The sequence below is a fragment of the Rhamphochromis sp. 'chilingali' genome (assembly GCF_963969265.1).
Source record: "Rhamphochromis sp. 'chilingali' genome assembly, chromosome: 8".
NCBI classification, from domain to species: Eukaryota; Metazoa; Chordata; class Actinopteri; order Cichliformes; family Cichlidae; genus Rhamphochromis; species Rhamphochromis sp. 'chilingali'.
This window is the reverse complement of record NC_137935.1, coordinates 8,006,004-8,021,251: the sequence shown is the minus strand read 5'-3', so window position 1 is coordinate 8,021,251 and position 15,248 is coordinate 8,006,004. Positions and strand designations below refer to the sequence as shown.

Sequence of the window (15,248 nt, the reverse complement as noted above, 5' to 3'; positions counted from 1 at the left end):
CAGGAACTCTTGACCAGTCTTTTTAACCAAGGAGGAGAAACTAGGAATTTGAGATAAGTATGGGGCAGCGGATTTAGGATCAGAACCTGGCCAGACAAAAGTTTTGTCAGATGAAACAAGACAGATGGTCTCCTCGTTAACCTACCAAACTCTAGTGTCAGCGGTTTCAGCACAGGTTGAGGGAAACACCCTCATTCTCAAATGTTGCAATATTGAGCTGTACAACTTTATTAGTACATTTTAGGTTGCATTTACTAATGAAAGCCCATTTTAAACATCGTAGTTTTGACTTTATTGGAAACAATTCAGCTTTATCATATCAGCAGCAATTGCGACTTAACACAAAATCTACCATTTACCTTTAAATCGCAACTTAATGTTTCTTTATTCCCATTCCATTGATTTTACGAGTAGTAGGCAACCTTATTTAATGTTTCATCGACTATATTTGTAATGGTTAAGCATCTCCCTCCAAAATAAAACACTACACATGGACATTTTGAGTAACAGTAACTGGCACCCTGCACACATATGGAAGGGCGCACTTGCAGTGTGCAACACTAATTCTGGTTAATTATGACCTTTATAATTATTAAAAACGATGCGCTTTGACCAAAACTTAATAGGAGGACATCATTCACGTCTAACTTATTAAGTCCTAATTATGTTTCGGAAGTCTCCTTTAAAATTGTTATCTATCGAATATGTTTCTTAGGTTTTCCGTGTCTGGTGGAGAATAGGATGAAACACAATGTGTTGAATGTAAATAACATTAGGACAACCCCCCCCTGTAGGGTTATTACTAGAGCGATTTTCCGCGGAGAAAAACGGGCAGATATAGCGCCAGTAGCCCATACCGAAGGGGGCGACCACGCACAGTCGCTCACTCATCTATTCTCCAAACTCGTAATTGTAAATCGTGAGGGACCACGCAGCTTGCCATTCCCCAGCACGTCGGCTGGCGTGTCACCTTATCTCCCACTCTGTGTTCGGGGACTGTTTAACATATTTCTCCCTAAGGATTTTGAAGGCGTTCAATTAGGGCTGTGCATGTAAATGGGCATCTTGGACGGCTGCCTTTCTCGTCCATGTGTGCTGCTTCTCTGAGAGCACTGTAAGCAGCTGCAGCAACAGCAGCGGCACCTTGGAAGAGCAGGAGGAGGAGGATTTCTTTCAGCCGTACCGTGTCGTGCACAGTGGAAATACTCCGGTTACTATCAAAACGAAAGGGAGGGAAGAAGAAGACGGCGGCGAAGTAGAAGCATAAGAGCTTTTGGGGGAGCAATCCAGACTGAAATAGTGAATTGTCAACGGGACAGGCCTGCTTCGTTGGATGTGTCTTCAGAATGGTAAGGTTTATTTTACTGATTTTTGTGTGTGTGCCTGTGTTGCAGAAAACAGGGTCAGCGGCACACAAACATCATGCAGCAGCGGAGCAAAAACGGACAACTAACGCACGGAGCCGCGATCACTTCCACTACAGACGTGTGTTGTTTTTGAACATAGCGTTTGATTGTGCTGGCTCTTTGTAAATCTGCCCGCTTTGCACGTTAAGAAGAGCGAGCGAGAGATTAACGGGGGCTTCGTGAGCGGTGCAGCACGGTAGGTTTACCTGCTCCTCGGTTTTAGCAGCCCAAAGGGTCTGCAGACCGCCTTAACATCGCGCTGTGTAGATCTGACATCGAGCAAAAGGATCAAAAAGTCCATACTTGCTTTTCCTGGCAGGCTGAGGATTAGGAATGGCTGCAGCGTGTCCTAAATGATGTGAGGTAGGCACATAAATAAGGATGTGGAAGGACTGAATTTAGGTAGATGAAAATACTGTGATGTATGACTGTAAGCCTAACCTTGTGTTGTACAGTGACTGCCTCTAAGAGTAGGCTGCGACATTACATTATGTTACAAGTCATTTATTTATTTATTTGTTGTGAAAATCATGGGGCAAATGAATGGGTTTGAAGTGTCTGGGACCCCCCCCCCACACACACACACCTTGTCTTTTTTAAAATACAGGTGGGTCCATATTCAACTTTGCAGGAGCCTTATAGTGGAGTAGCAGTACCAGCCTAGTGAATTGTGTCGGCAGCTTTTAAATGAAGCATGAAGCAAGGCCCAGGGAATACTGCATAGCTGATTTACTGCAGCATAATAATAGTAATAATATTAATAACTAATAATATTAATACAGGGCGTACTTTGGTCTTTATAGACACACACACACACACACACACACACACACACATACATATATATATATAGATATAAGTGACAATATAACTGTAACACAACATCACTGTAAATTTAATACTGTTTCACTCTGACTTTTTATAAAATCTTTTTAAATTTCCAAAGTCGAGCCCTCCAAGCTGGGTTATCACACAGGGTCACAATCGAACCAACTGAATTAACTAAGGTGAATAAATAAATCCCCTTATTTAAATTAATGCAGCATACAAACATTTGCGAGTGAAGGGCACTCAGACTCGGCAAGTTGTGAGGCTAACACACACACCCACACTTCTGAGAATAGTATGCTGCTCGTAGATTTTTGGCCTCGTGCTACATCACGGTGATAGATTTTGTCGAGTTGCTAATGATGTCTAACTAGAAATAAAGTCATACCAAAGAATTGTGTAAAAAAAAAAAAAAAAAAAAAAAAAAATTAACACAAAACATAAACTGATAACAAACAGATTAGAATGCATTTGTCATGCATTTGAATAATCAACAATTTGCCACTCAGTCACATAGTCTTATAAGTAGTAGTTGGTTCTAAAAAGTGAAGTTTCTCTGTCAGAGGGAACATTTTTAAGAATGTTTATAAACTGAGAAAAGGTACTGCAGTGTTTCTTGTCTCTGCTGATAGTCCAGCTTTTCTCAAGACTTGCTTTAGTCAACCAGAACATTAAGAAACTACTCTGTGTACGTGGCGAGATTACACAGAACAGAACTCACAAGTGACATTGGTAGTAGTGGGATGAGTGACCTCTGATATGAGAGGTTAAAGCCAGGGGAATCCAGGGGCCCTCTGTCCTCTATGGCAAGTGTTTGGAGTGAACATCAAATGAGAAGTCTGAAGTTGTTAGGTCCCGTCGAGGTTAACCTTTGTAGAACAGGGCTGCATTCTCTCAGTTGTCTTTGTCGTGCTGATGAGCTCTGAGAAGCAGTCTCAGCACTAGTTCTCTGCATTATAAGAGGGGGAACAGCCCTCCCTTTGTGGTCACAAATGAAAAATCTGTTGCATGTGTTTTTGCCTTAGTTGTCATTTTATTGTGAACTGAATGCGCAGCTATTCTCCAAGGGACAGATGGCTAAAAGAAAGATGACATCAAAGTTGCGGTTGGACCTTGTTATATTCTATAACCGATTGTTATGTTTGAACTAATGTTGGCAGTGTTCGGGGGCAGAAGGATGACAGAGAGGAAACAATGAAATGGTTCATTCCCCATGGAGTTTTCCAGGGGGGATATTGTGTATTTCAAGTAATAATTGTTGTAGGAACTGTACCATCATCTAGGGAGCAAAAATGATAGCATGTTTGGGTGAAGAGTACGTCCTCTTTGATCAGTGGGAAGAGCACGACGATAGGCAGGATGTGACATCAGGTAAATGCTGTATTCCTGTCCATTTAAATAATGGATCCATCATTTAAATGGACAGGAATACAGCATTTACCTGTTTTGCTCGACTAAAAACCTTAAATTGATCAGGGTGTCAATAAAGTCAAAACTACTATCTGTGATACGTTTCTTGTATACTATCTCTTAGTTTTTTCTGCTAATTTATACAGTGTGTGATCCACATGCTTTTTCATCTTAGAAGCTCTGAGTGCAACAAAGGCAGAGGTGAATTATCTAGTGTGGAGCATTGTTTAGTTGAAGCTGCAGTCTGTCATGCTGTGATTTATCACATATAGAGCTAATGGCTAGCTGTCACGATTACACGACATGAAAGCTAAGCAATACGTGCACACTTTTCTCACTCAAGCGTGCCCACACAAACGCACACGCGCACAAACACCTCTTTTTTTTTTTTCCCTAATGTTGACACGCCAGCTCCAGACTTTGCGTGACAAGTCGAGGACACTGTAAAAATCAAAAGCATGTGGTGCTACCGAATGACCAGCTAATCAAGCATAGCAGTTCTTTCTGGAAAATCAGACCTCCTTAGTACTACTAATAACACTAGATCAGGTCTTTTGTGAATTTTATGCTGAATCATTCTAATTGGACGTGCACAAAACTGAAGTAAAAGAGCAGGGACTTGTCAACCTGACTTTAAAAATAGAACTCTTTTTTTTTTTTCCGAGGCAGTCTGTTTTAGTGCTTTTAGAAAGCTTCATGGGGTTTGTTGTGAGTTGGTAAATCAACAAAAATGTGAAGTGACAAGTGCCTGAAAAAACTGAAAAAGCTAAGGACTTTTTAAACAACTAAAGAGGCTGAAAATTGCAATGCAGAGCAGTTCGCAGTTGAATTCACCTTGGTGGTTTCGGTTCCTTGAAAAAACATACCTCAAGAAGTTAACTTTGATGCTGTATTGCTGCTGTGCCGCCTGCACTGGGGCCCATTTCACTAGGTAAACAAAGAGAAATCCAAAAGTCCCAGATAAAAAAAAAAAAAAAAAAAGAGAGAGGTTCTTTTTTAATTTAATATTATTCTCTTACAGATTTATTAATGAAGGGAAATATGAACAAACAAACATTTGATCTCACGTCAGGTGTGCTGAAATCCTTTTTTTGTTTGAATGTGTGTTGCAGTTTATGGCATCATTTAAAAAAAGAAGTGGAATCTTACACCTGTATGGGGCTTTGAAAGTCAGAATCACTCAAAGTATTCGAGGAGTGAGATTGAGGGTGAAATTATTCACTTGAGCCCCCGGACACAGGATAGTATTTCTCCTCTTGGGAACACGGCAACAGACTCCCCTTTGTGTCCGACATTTCATAGTATGCGTGTAGCAATTTTTTAAGATGACTCTCGCTGCTGCAGAAGCTAATGACAACTTGCAGGTGTTGTACTGATTATCCTTACAAATTCTACTTTGATATATGCTTGTCTGCTCAGTGGCACAACAGAGCACTAGCCTGTTTTTCTTACGCTATACTACGTTATCCTCCCATATCTGATTTCATTTTAGATAGAAAAGAAGAAAAATCAAAGTAAAGTGGTTAGTTGAACTAAGGGCACATTTATAGTGATAGCCATAGTTCATGCATTAATCATCGTTTATGGCTTAAAACCAGCCGTTCTGTTGTGCAGAGACTATTTTGTATATTTTTTAAGTGAAATTTCTTACCAGTTGCTGTTATTTTATGTGTTGTTGTTGGATATAACGTTATTGTCTATGCCACTGATTTGATTTGAAAAGGATGAAGAAAAAAATAGACTTTGTTAAAGAAATGTAACATCATTGGCAGCGGCTGTTTCTTTCTTGCCACTGGCTACTTGTTGGTCTGTTTCCTGCTTCTGCAAATGACATGTTCAGATCACCAGTTCGTGTACAGTAAACACCTTGGGCAGGCTCATGATTATAACCACAGGGTGTCTGAATGTAATAGCTAAAGTCATTAACTTAGCACCAGAGTATATCCTTTTATTTTAATTAGAGACAAATCAAAGGAAGGTTGAACGAGACCTCTCCTTCAAACTTAAACTACACCCTGAATAAATAATAGCTGCCAAAAATCAACATTCTCCTTTTTAATTGCATTAGATGCTTATAAAAGAAGTGTCAGAATTTCAGCTCTCTCACGAAGCACAAATTAAAATTTCAAATGTTTACTTTAGGCCAGAATTACAGAGAGCTAAAGCGAACAAACAAAAAAGAAATAGATAAAACAAAACAGCAGCTATGTTCTCAAAAAAATGTAAAATTATTTTACATCGATTGAGAATATTTGAATCAGTTCCAGTGGTCATTTTTTGCATTTTTATAGATATCAGCTGCCCTTTCTACTCTCTCGTATCAAAAACCTTACAAAACGCCTGTTTCCTATTGTTCACTCACAGTTTCACTTCTACTTTAGGTTACAGGTAATGGCTTTGTTTGTAACTCCAAACGGTCGCAGCACAGGGCCGCCCCTTCCTGAGCCTGGTTCTGCCGGAGGTTTCTTCCTCTTAAAAGGGAGTTTTTCCTTCCCACTGTCGCCAAAGTGCTTGCTCATAGGGGGTCATATGATTGTTGTGTTTTTCTCTGTATGCATTATTGTAGGGTCTGCCTTACAAAATAAAGCACCTTGAGGTGACTGTTGTTGTGATTTGGCATTGTATAAATAAATAAATTGTATTGAATTGAATTGAACATGTGTGCATACAACATACAACCAGATTTTGTAAGTCACCACAGTGCCTCAACTACTTGTATTCTGTCATTTTATAACCTTTTCTTGTGTTTATCTAAAAATGCAGATGTAATACTGTGGCAGTTTCTGCCTATGGATAGAAAATAGTATTAAATATTTTATAATTTATCAATATATTCTATTAGAATAAATATTATCTTGACAACACTTCATTGCTTAAAAAAAATTGTAAATGCTATTAGAAACTTAGTTCTAGAGTAATTCCAATTATTAGTACTGCCCAGGATTTAGAAGTTAGAACTTTGAAATACATAAATCTCGAACATCTTAGTCTGCTTTGTTATCCTATTTTCTTTTTCACAAATTAGAGGGAAGCAAGCATAAGCATGGCTTAAACTGACAGGACCTCATTCCCACATTTAAATATGGTTCTGGACAAGTAATGGGACGAATGACCATCTCAGTAGGGTCATTAGATCTGATGGTTGCCTTGCATGGTTGTTAACAGCCAAATAATATGAGGCCATTTTAGAGGACCAGGTGCACTTAGTGCAAACACTGTTCTCTGAGCTTATCTCCATATTCTCAGATGATAATGCCCCCAGCGTATTCGGCAGCTTCTTGAACGCCAGGATATAGTCAGGTAGTTTCATGATAATTTCTCACTTGTCCTTTTTTAAGAATGTCAAATTTAACAGTTAAAGAAAGGTTGTTGGTGCTCGCAGGATCTTTGCCAGTTAACAGTTGCAAAATGTGGTTGTACCAAAAATATGCTGTCATTTTAAACAGTTCATCTTTATATTATTATTATTATTATTATTATTATTATTTATAGTTGTATTGTTCAGTACTTTGGTCTACCAGGTGTGTTTTTAAAGTGCTATATAAATAAATGATGATGATGATGATGATTTCACTGTTATTTAAATACAGCTAAATCACAACAACAGTTGCCTTTAACTACTTTATACTATAAGGTAAAGACATTACAGTATCACAGAGAAAAAACCCCAACAATCATTCGATCCCCTATGAGCAGGCTTGTGCAACAATAGCAAGGAAAAACTATCTTTTAATAGGAAGAAAGTTAGGCTCAGGCAGGGGCAGGCATTTGCCTTGACCTGTTTTGGGTGTGGGGAAAGAGAAGAGAAAAAGGAGACGGGACAAATACACATACAGATTTTTTTTTTCCTATTAACCATCTACGTCTTTTCCAGGAAGATAGCGGTCAAAACTGCAATTTTTTTTTTTTTAATGAATGTTATTTTTTTTCTTGACTAGAATTGCAGTATAATCTAATAGAAATATAGAGTTAGATCACACATGAGGCAAAAATCTGAATTCTAACATGCTTAGATTTTTTCACGAAAGCATTCAATTACTCACTTGTACCCAATACAATGCTAGTTTGTGCCTTGCATGTTATATTGTTCTAATCCACGGGTTCCCCTGAGTTTTTACTCTTGAAGTTGATATGAGTACACTTATTTTGACTAATTATGTTAGGCTAAATGATTCATTGCTGTATGTCAACAAGGTTAACCATGACTTGAAGTACTACAGCTGGTATAGCCTACATTTGTCTTCAAGCAGGAATTGGGAAATAAATTCCCCTGGGTCTCTTGTCACCCAAAGCGTATGCAGAGCTGCATGTCCACAGCTCAGCTGTTTCCTTGAAGGTTTAGATGCACTACATAAACCAAAACCAAATCTTGGTAAGGCTCAATAATAATCACTCTATTGAGACCAGTGAAATAGCTTTGGTTTTAAGTTGAATTTCCTCAAATATTTGAAAAAAAAATATTAAAGCAAATGCAAAACAAAATGGACCATTGAGGCAGCAAATTAAGCAAACTGAGATGGTCCACAGCCTAAAATGTGTCATAAATTGAATGTCAAAGTGGAAATTATCAAGCAGTTTGGTCTAAAAGAGCAGATTTGACATCCCTGGCCTTCCAAACCTTTGTTTGATTGCCCATCATGCACTAAAAAAAAAAACTACACTGATGGAGAAAAATTGAGGCTGACCATTTCAAACTGCTCTCAACTACTGCTCACAGACTTACTCTGCCCAACTGTCGGGTCAATGTGTTTTACACCACTTGAGTTAAATGCAGTGCAGCAATTTGCCCCACTCACATTGTTGCGTGTATATGCTGTGGCCTGCTACAGCTATGGACAGTAGATGAAAAAGCTAGTAATGTGATGACTGAACCTCAGCTCATGTTGAACTTGAGAAAGTGACAGGAATTACAACATGTCCTTGCAGTGTTTGAAAGTCGCATTATGAGGGTGATTTAGCTGGCAGGCGTCACGTTCCTTGCATCTATCACACTAACAAAGTGGCATCTTATATTTTCTGTGTCTTCGAATCCTCCCATCAGAACAGCGTCCCTTGTGGCATTTCATCATGACCAGGATAATCTTATGCAAGATAGTGAAACAGCAGTTAATTTGCAGGTAATTAAACCCTAGTGATTTGCAGTTGAAAAAGCAGCATATACAATAAGAAGTCAATATGGCTATATAATGTTATGAATAATAATAGGGCCACAGCAATGCCAGTACCGTACTTTTATTTGAATCACTGCACGGATTTATAGGGGGTGCTGACACAGAGCTCTGAAAATCGAAAAATGAGTTCATGTCCTTACTGTATTAGTTTGGTTTTTCAGAAGCGCCATCCACCCAAGTCCAAACACCCTTTGCTTTGTGTAACTGTCCCAGGCTCATGTTACATGGTGCAAGAAAGAACAGCATTGCTGAAGGCAAAGATGTGATGCCAGTTTATTAAAGTAACCACCCTGTCTCCTCTTCTAAAAATTACTATGCCATCCAATGAAACTCAATTCTCAGACACATTTTGAGGGAAGCATATTTTGTCTAAGCCTTAGTACCTTTCTAATACAAATAAATCTCATCTTTAAATAACTTAAAACATTTACATTTTGACAGTAGTCTGCGTGAGGAGTGGTTCAGTAATAACCTACATTAAGTTTAACTCTCATGTTGGGTTGTTGGTTCTTAGTCCCTTTTTTAAGTTTAGGCTAGAATTAGTCATCAAAACCACGTGTTTAGGTCAACAAAAAGATAATGGTTTTGGTTAAAATAGACTTTTTCACAGCATCAACTTTTTTTGGAAGCTTCTCCTCCCTTTTCCAGGTTTCCAGGGTTACATGTCCCGCTCATCTAATGTAGGTGTAAGATTAGGTAAGCAAGAACATCAATTGCACTGATATGTTGATTACACGCATATTTATGAAATGTCGCAAACCATACATTTCGTGAGAATTGAAGCGCAAGTGAGAAGACAGTTTAATGTATGGGAATAACCTGCTGTGACAGGTGGTAGCAGGCCTTGTTACTACCCTGATTTAAAAATTGGAGACTGCAGATTGTGTCTGGTCTGGAACAAACATGGCTGTTATTTAGTCAATGCTCAGCAGAGATGTTTTTACCAAACTGTAGTGCCTGAAAACAGATCTGAATGTTTTCTAATTTTGTAAATGTAGTAAGTATTTGAACTTTTTGTTTGTTTGAGATTAATGAAATCTACTCATGAAAGGCTGGATTACAGTGTTTAGTTGTGACAATGGTTAGCAGGTTGTTGGGCAACAAAACATACATGCTATATTATATTATATCTTAACTTATGTTGCTTAAATTTGGCTTGAGATTGATTAAGGTCTTAGTAGGCATCGTGATTACTTGGGAGTTTAAAGTTTTACTCTGCAGTGCTACAGACTGTTTGTAAGATTTAACTTCAAAGTGCTTGACTTCAGTCCTGAATCCCTCTCTAATCTCACACTAATTTGTTGCTTTTAGTTTAAGCTATGATTGCTGTGACAGAGACATTTTTAGAGGATGTGATTTAGGACTACATGAAAGGGAAGATGCAGGACATTTAGAAGCTTATCATACTCCTGACTGATTAAGCCTTTTTAAAAGAAATTAAAAACATTTTCAGATCAGAGTGTTTTTATAAGGTTGGCATCCACTTGCTGTCAGCATCTGTTAGTACTTTGTCTTCTGAATTATATGTCCAAGACTTTATATGCTTCTAAAATGTAGAAAGTGCTAATATGAACTGTTCAATTCTTGTACTGTATGTATTTGGCTATTAGCATAGGGATTTGCATGTTTGTGTGTATGTGTGTTTGTGTTTGGCAGGGGGTCTCTTTTTACTTTAATATAGGATTATAATATTTAAGTGTCATATGGATAAGAGCCTAAAAGTATGTTAATTCAGCTCATGGATAAGAAGAGCACTGTGGGCTTTACTGCCAGCTGCTACCTGAACGCAGTTTTATTTACCTTTGTATGCCTGGGCAACGCTTACCATGGGGTAATATAGTCTGCCTGTAGCCATCAGTAGAGCTCTGGAAACATTTATTTAGGGAAAGGACTGGTGAAATTATCTTTTCATTTCTTTGAGTCTTACTAATCCAACTAATCTGATGTTGTTTCAGGAAGGAAACAATCCCCTTTGATTTTGATTTTGACTGACTGAAAACTGGTTGAAACTGGCTGCTTATATCTGAGTCATCAAAGTCCTGTCAACAGCACTTTCTTTCATCACCCAGTCAGACATCATCGTGACATCTGTGACATAACATTATGATTGTTTGAAAAAAAAAAAAGAACCCAGTCCATTTTTAAAATTTTCCTTCCAAACTGAATTCAGATTCCACAGATTTGCAAGTTTTTTTAAAATCCAATGGCACTAAAAGTCTTTGTTCCTTCAGAAAACTGGCATTTTTGAAACCTGCTGCATATTGCACCTGCATTGGGGGGATTTCAGGGGCAGGGAAGTGTGGAAAAGAAGTTGTCAATATATTTTGCAAGTGTTAGGCAGCAAAGTGGAGTGATAGCTCTCAAGGGGGATGGCCTTAAGCTGTTATTCTATAAATATTAATAAAGCCCACTAGCCTGCCTGGAAGGAAGCTAGCAGTTTGCTCAAGTCACAGACAGGGCTTCAATGTGACAAGTTGTGAAAAGAGTGACGAGATGGCAAGGAAGTGGTAAGATGACATTTAGTGACAGGCCTCATTGTTCAAAAATGAAACGTCATCACTAAAAATGGAAGCTAAGTTTGCTGACCTGTCCCATGCAAAATTCAAATAGATAAAACAATACAGGTGTGAGTTTTATTTACTTTACATTAACCAACAAAATACATAAATCACTGTAAGAAGCTTTGTAAACATTGATTGACATGTGTTTATGTGATCACCTACAAGCTGCATTAGCCATTGTGATTGCAAACATATTTTCACAGTGGACTACTTGACACAAACACATGTTTTACTAATGTGACTTGTTACCCTGTGTCTGACTTATGTTCATGAAAGTGTCTGCAATCTGGTTATTGTGTATTTTTATTGTTATCGGAGCACTTGAAACTTACAGTGGCCTGTTTATCCACATGGCTGCCTAACTGGAAGAATAATGGAACCAACAATGTAGACAAGAATAGAAGATTCTGGCTGCTGCTGACATTGCTCTGCCAAGATGCACTTGTTGTATGCAGCAAAGACTAAGCAGCAACACAGTGCTTTGGCATGCTCGTAGATGCAAAGCATTTGCTTTGTTTGTATTTCTTTCACGAGCTACAGTAGCCTACATGCAGATGTTGTTTTATTGAGAGTTTAGAACAACAGAGGCGAAAATTAAACCATGAAAGTGATATTGATAGGCATAAAAAGGAATATAGAGGAGTATACACATATAGTGTGTTCGTGTGTGTGTTATTTAAACGGTTGTTTTCCCCCCAAGCACTTTATCTAAATGCTGTTTTGACACTGAATAATAAAATATCACTTTTACATTAATAAGAAATATATATATATTGTGATATAATGTGTCTTTCTATTAATCGGCACATCAGTTTTTCCCATACTATGGCACATCATTGTTATTGAATCAAGTGACATTGTTAATGACCTGTAACTGCACCATTTCCTTTATGAATAGGACATGTTTTAATCTAAATTAAACTATTGCATATACGTACATGACTTCAATATGGCAACAGCTATGACCATTACGCAATAGCATCATTCTGCAGGCTTATGCTTAACCACAGTATTTGTGTTAATGGCGTTTCACACTAGTGAGGAGATAATTCCTGTGTGCCAAGGTGTAAATTTGAGCAGCTTTGATTTTAAGCACTTTAACATTCAAGATGAGGGTGTAATTTAGTTGACAAAAAGCTTTATTGTCAACTTATTTAATTCCTGTATGAAAATCTGGTTTTTAATATGGCTTGGCTATTATAAAATTGCTTATCTTTCTCAGTAATTATGACCTATCTGGAAGAAGTCATTTTTTATGATGCACTCAGGGTCAACATTGTATCATACAAAATCGTGTTGCACTAATTATATAAGCAATCATCAAAGTAGACTAGTAAATGAGCAAATTTGACTAGACCTGCTAGTTTGAAGTTCTTTTCAAATAATCAACCAAAGCTGTGATATTTAAGACCTTGGGGAATACTTACCTTGCCAAGTTGTCTAGGCAAGCAAATCCAAATCCTATACAGGAGCACATATAGTACTTACCATGTAGCTCTTAATACTCTACTGGAGTAGGCGTGCATAGTGATTACAGAACATACAGTAGAACCTTTACGATCTGTTTCGTACTTCAGTGTATTTGTTTTTTTATTGAGTCAAGATAAAAATGTAGATTTTTTTTGTATTGTCTTGCAAAAATATCTAATTGTACTGTATATATAGTGTATAAATAGGCCGACAGGACTCAACCCATTTACAGCACATTTGTGGAACTAAGCAGTTTGTGTACAAGTAAACTATGTTCAAACTGAATGGACATTCTGTCTTTTCTAAGAACTCTTGCAAATCCTCTATTGGCAGATGCTCATGTGGCTGGGTCCACATACTGTGTCAGTCACAAAGCAACCATAATGACAGTGCAGACATTGCAATGTGATTGTTTTCATTAAAAGGGCTGCGAGCTGCTCAATTTGGTAATGCTGTTTGTCCGAAACATGTACCCTCTGTAACTACAAACAGTTTTTTTGGTGAAGTGTTTCTCTCACTTATTAGGGCCCGAGCACCGAGAGTGCGAAGGCCCTATTGTATCTGCTCCGTTTCTTATTATTATTATTATTATTAGGGCCCGAGCACTGACAGTGCGAAGGCCCTATTGTAATTGCTCTGTTTATTATTAGGGCCCGAGCACTGACAGTGCGAAGGCCCTATTGTAATTGCTCTGTTTATTATTATTATTATTATTATTATTATTATTATTATTAGGGCCCGAGCACTGACAGTGCGAAGGCCCTATTGTAATTGCTCTGTTTATTAGGGCCCGAGCACTGACTGTGCGAAGGCCCTATTGTATCTGCTCCGTTTCTTATTAGGGCCCGAGCACTGAGAGTGCGAAGGCCCTATTGTATCTGCTCCGTTTCTTTTTAGGGCCCGAGCACTGACAGTGCGAAGGCCCTATTGTAATTGCTCTGTTTATTATTATTATTATTATTATTTCGGCAAATGAATTGGCCGTTTGAGGGCCTAAACATGCTCGAAAACTCATGAAATTTTGCACACATGCCAGGTCTGGTGAAAAATTTTGTATTTTAATGGTTTTACATATGAGCACTGGGAAATGGCTCTACAGCGCCACCTATGCCTTGTTAAATGCAGCCCTACGACCACATCGTTTCAGCTACATGTATGAAATTTGGCACACATGTGTATCATGCCGAGTCGAACAAAAAAGTCTGTGGGCCCATTGATGCAAACCCAACAGGAAGTCCGCCATTTGGAAGAGAAGGTGACATTTTGGCTCTAATTTTGCCATTTCCATGCCTCGAACTTTTGCGAACTCCTCCTTGGGATTTGGTTGTATAAGCTTCATCTTTGGTCAGTGTCAACTACACACCTGGGCCATGTTAAATTGCGGAGCTTTTGAGTTTTCACAATACTATGAGGCCGTGGCGCCATGGCGAATTTCGATGACTCGCCATGAAAATCTTATTGCCTCTCATTTTGTCATACATTTTCTGACCTTGACCAAAGTGAACACATATGATAAGGCTCCACCCCTGAACATATTTCAACTGCCATATTTGACACCAGGGACAGCGCCACCTAGTGGGAACAGGAAATGTCATGTTTTACACTTTGGGGTACAGTATTGTGATGGGTGACACCTGCAGCCTCAAATTTCTCCAGGAAAGCCTTAAGGAGTTGGTCTTGGGTTACAGTGAAAACTGTGACTTTTCGCAAAAGGGTGTGACCCCAGCAGCATGGCGAACTTTAATGTCACGCCATGAAGAAACAAATTAGTATAACTCAATGAAATCCAGTCTGTTCAGTACCAGACTTTACAGGCATGATGTCAGACCTGCCCTGAACAGATTGATGTGCCCATTGTCGGGAATACGTACAGCGCCACCTAGTGGCAACAGGAAATGTCATGGCTTTAATTTTGTTGTACTGATTTTCACAGGTTCATCGTGGCCACCTCAAAAGCGGTGAATATCAACATCAGTCCCTCGTGATGCTTCAGTGCAAAAATTGTGACTTTAAACTGAACGGCGCACCCTGGTGGCAACGCGGTCCACCATGAAAGATGAAGTGGCTTTTGAGGGGCTTGGAAAGTATATAGAGGCTTTAAATTTAGCACACCCCTCCAAATGGATGAAGGCTTTGTTGTCATGTGATCATTTTTATTGAATAGCGCGAAATGGCTCCACAGCGCCCCCTACAAAATTTCAAAACCACAGCCCCAGCTCTGTGTTTTATGTATGAGTCTGAAACCTGGTAAGCTTATAGGAGATATCAAGATGTACAAAAAAGTCTCTTGGAGCAATATCCAAAATCCAACAGGAAGTCAGCCATTTTAAAATTAATGTGCAATTTTGGCGACATTTTCCCCTCTTTTCAGGCTTCATACTTTGACGAACTCCTCCAAGGGA

At 38.6% G+C, this 15,248-nt stretch overlaps 1 protein-coding gene across 8 annotated transcripts in view; it reads left to right on the top strand.

The window, feature by feature from the left end:
- The first annotated feature begins 854 nt into the window (after window positions 1-854).
- tenm4 (teneurin transmembrane protein 4) overlaps window positions 855-15,248 on the top strand; it is a 165,817-nt gene continuing 151,423 nt past the window's right edge. For 7 of the 8 annotated variants that reach the window (XM_080888551.1, XM_080888550.1, XM_080888547.1 and 4 more), the window contains exon 1: window positions 855-1,349. The gene's annotated coding sequence lies outside the window, so the exon portion shown is untranslated. The remainder of the gene's footprint in view (window positions 1,350-15,248) is intronic. The other variant, XM_080888548.1, reaches the window with a different exon arrangement.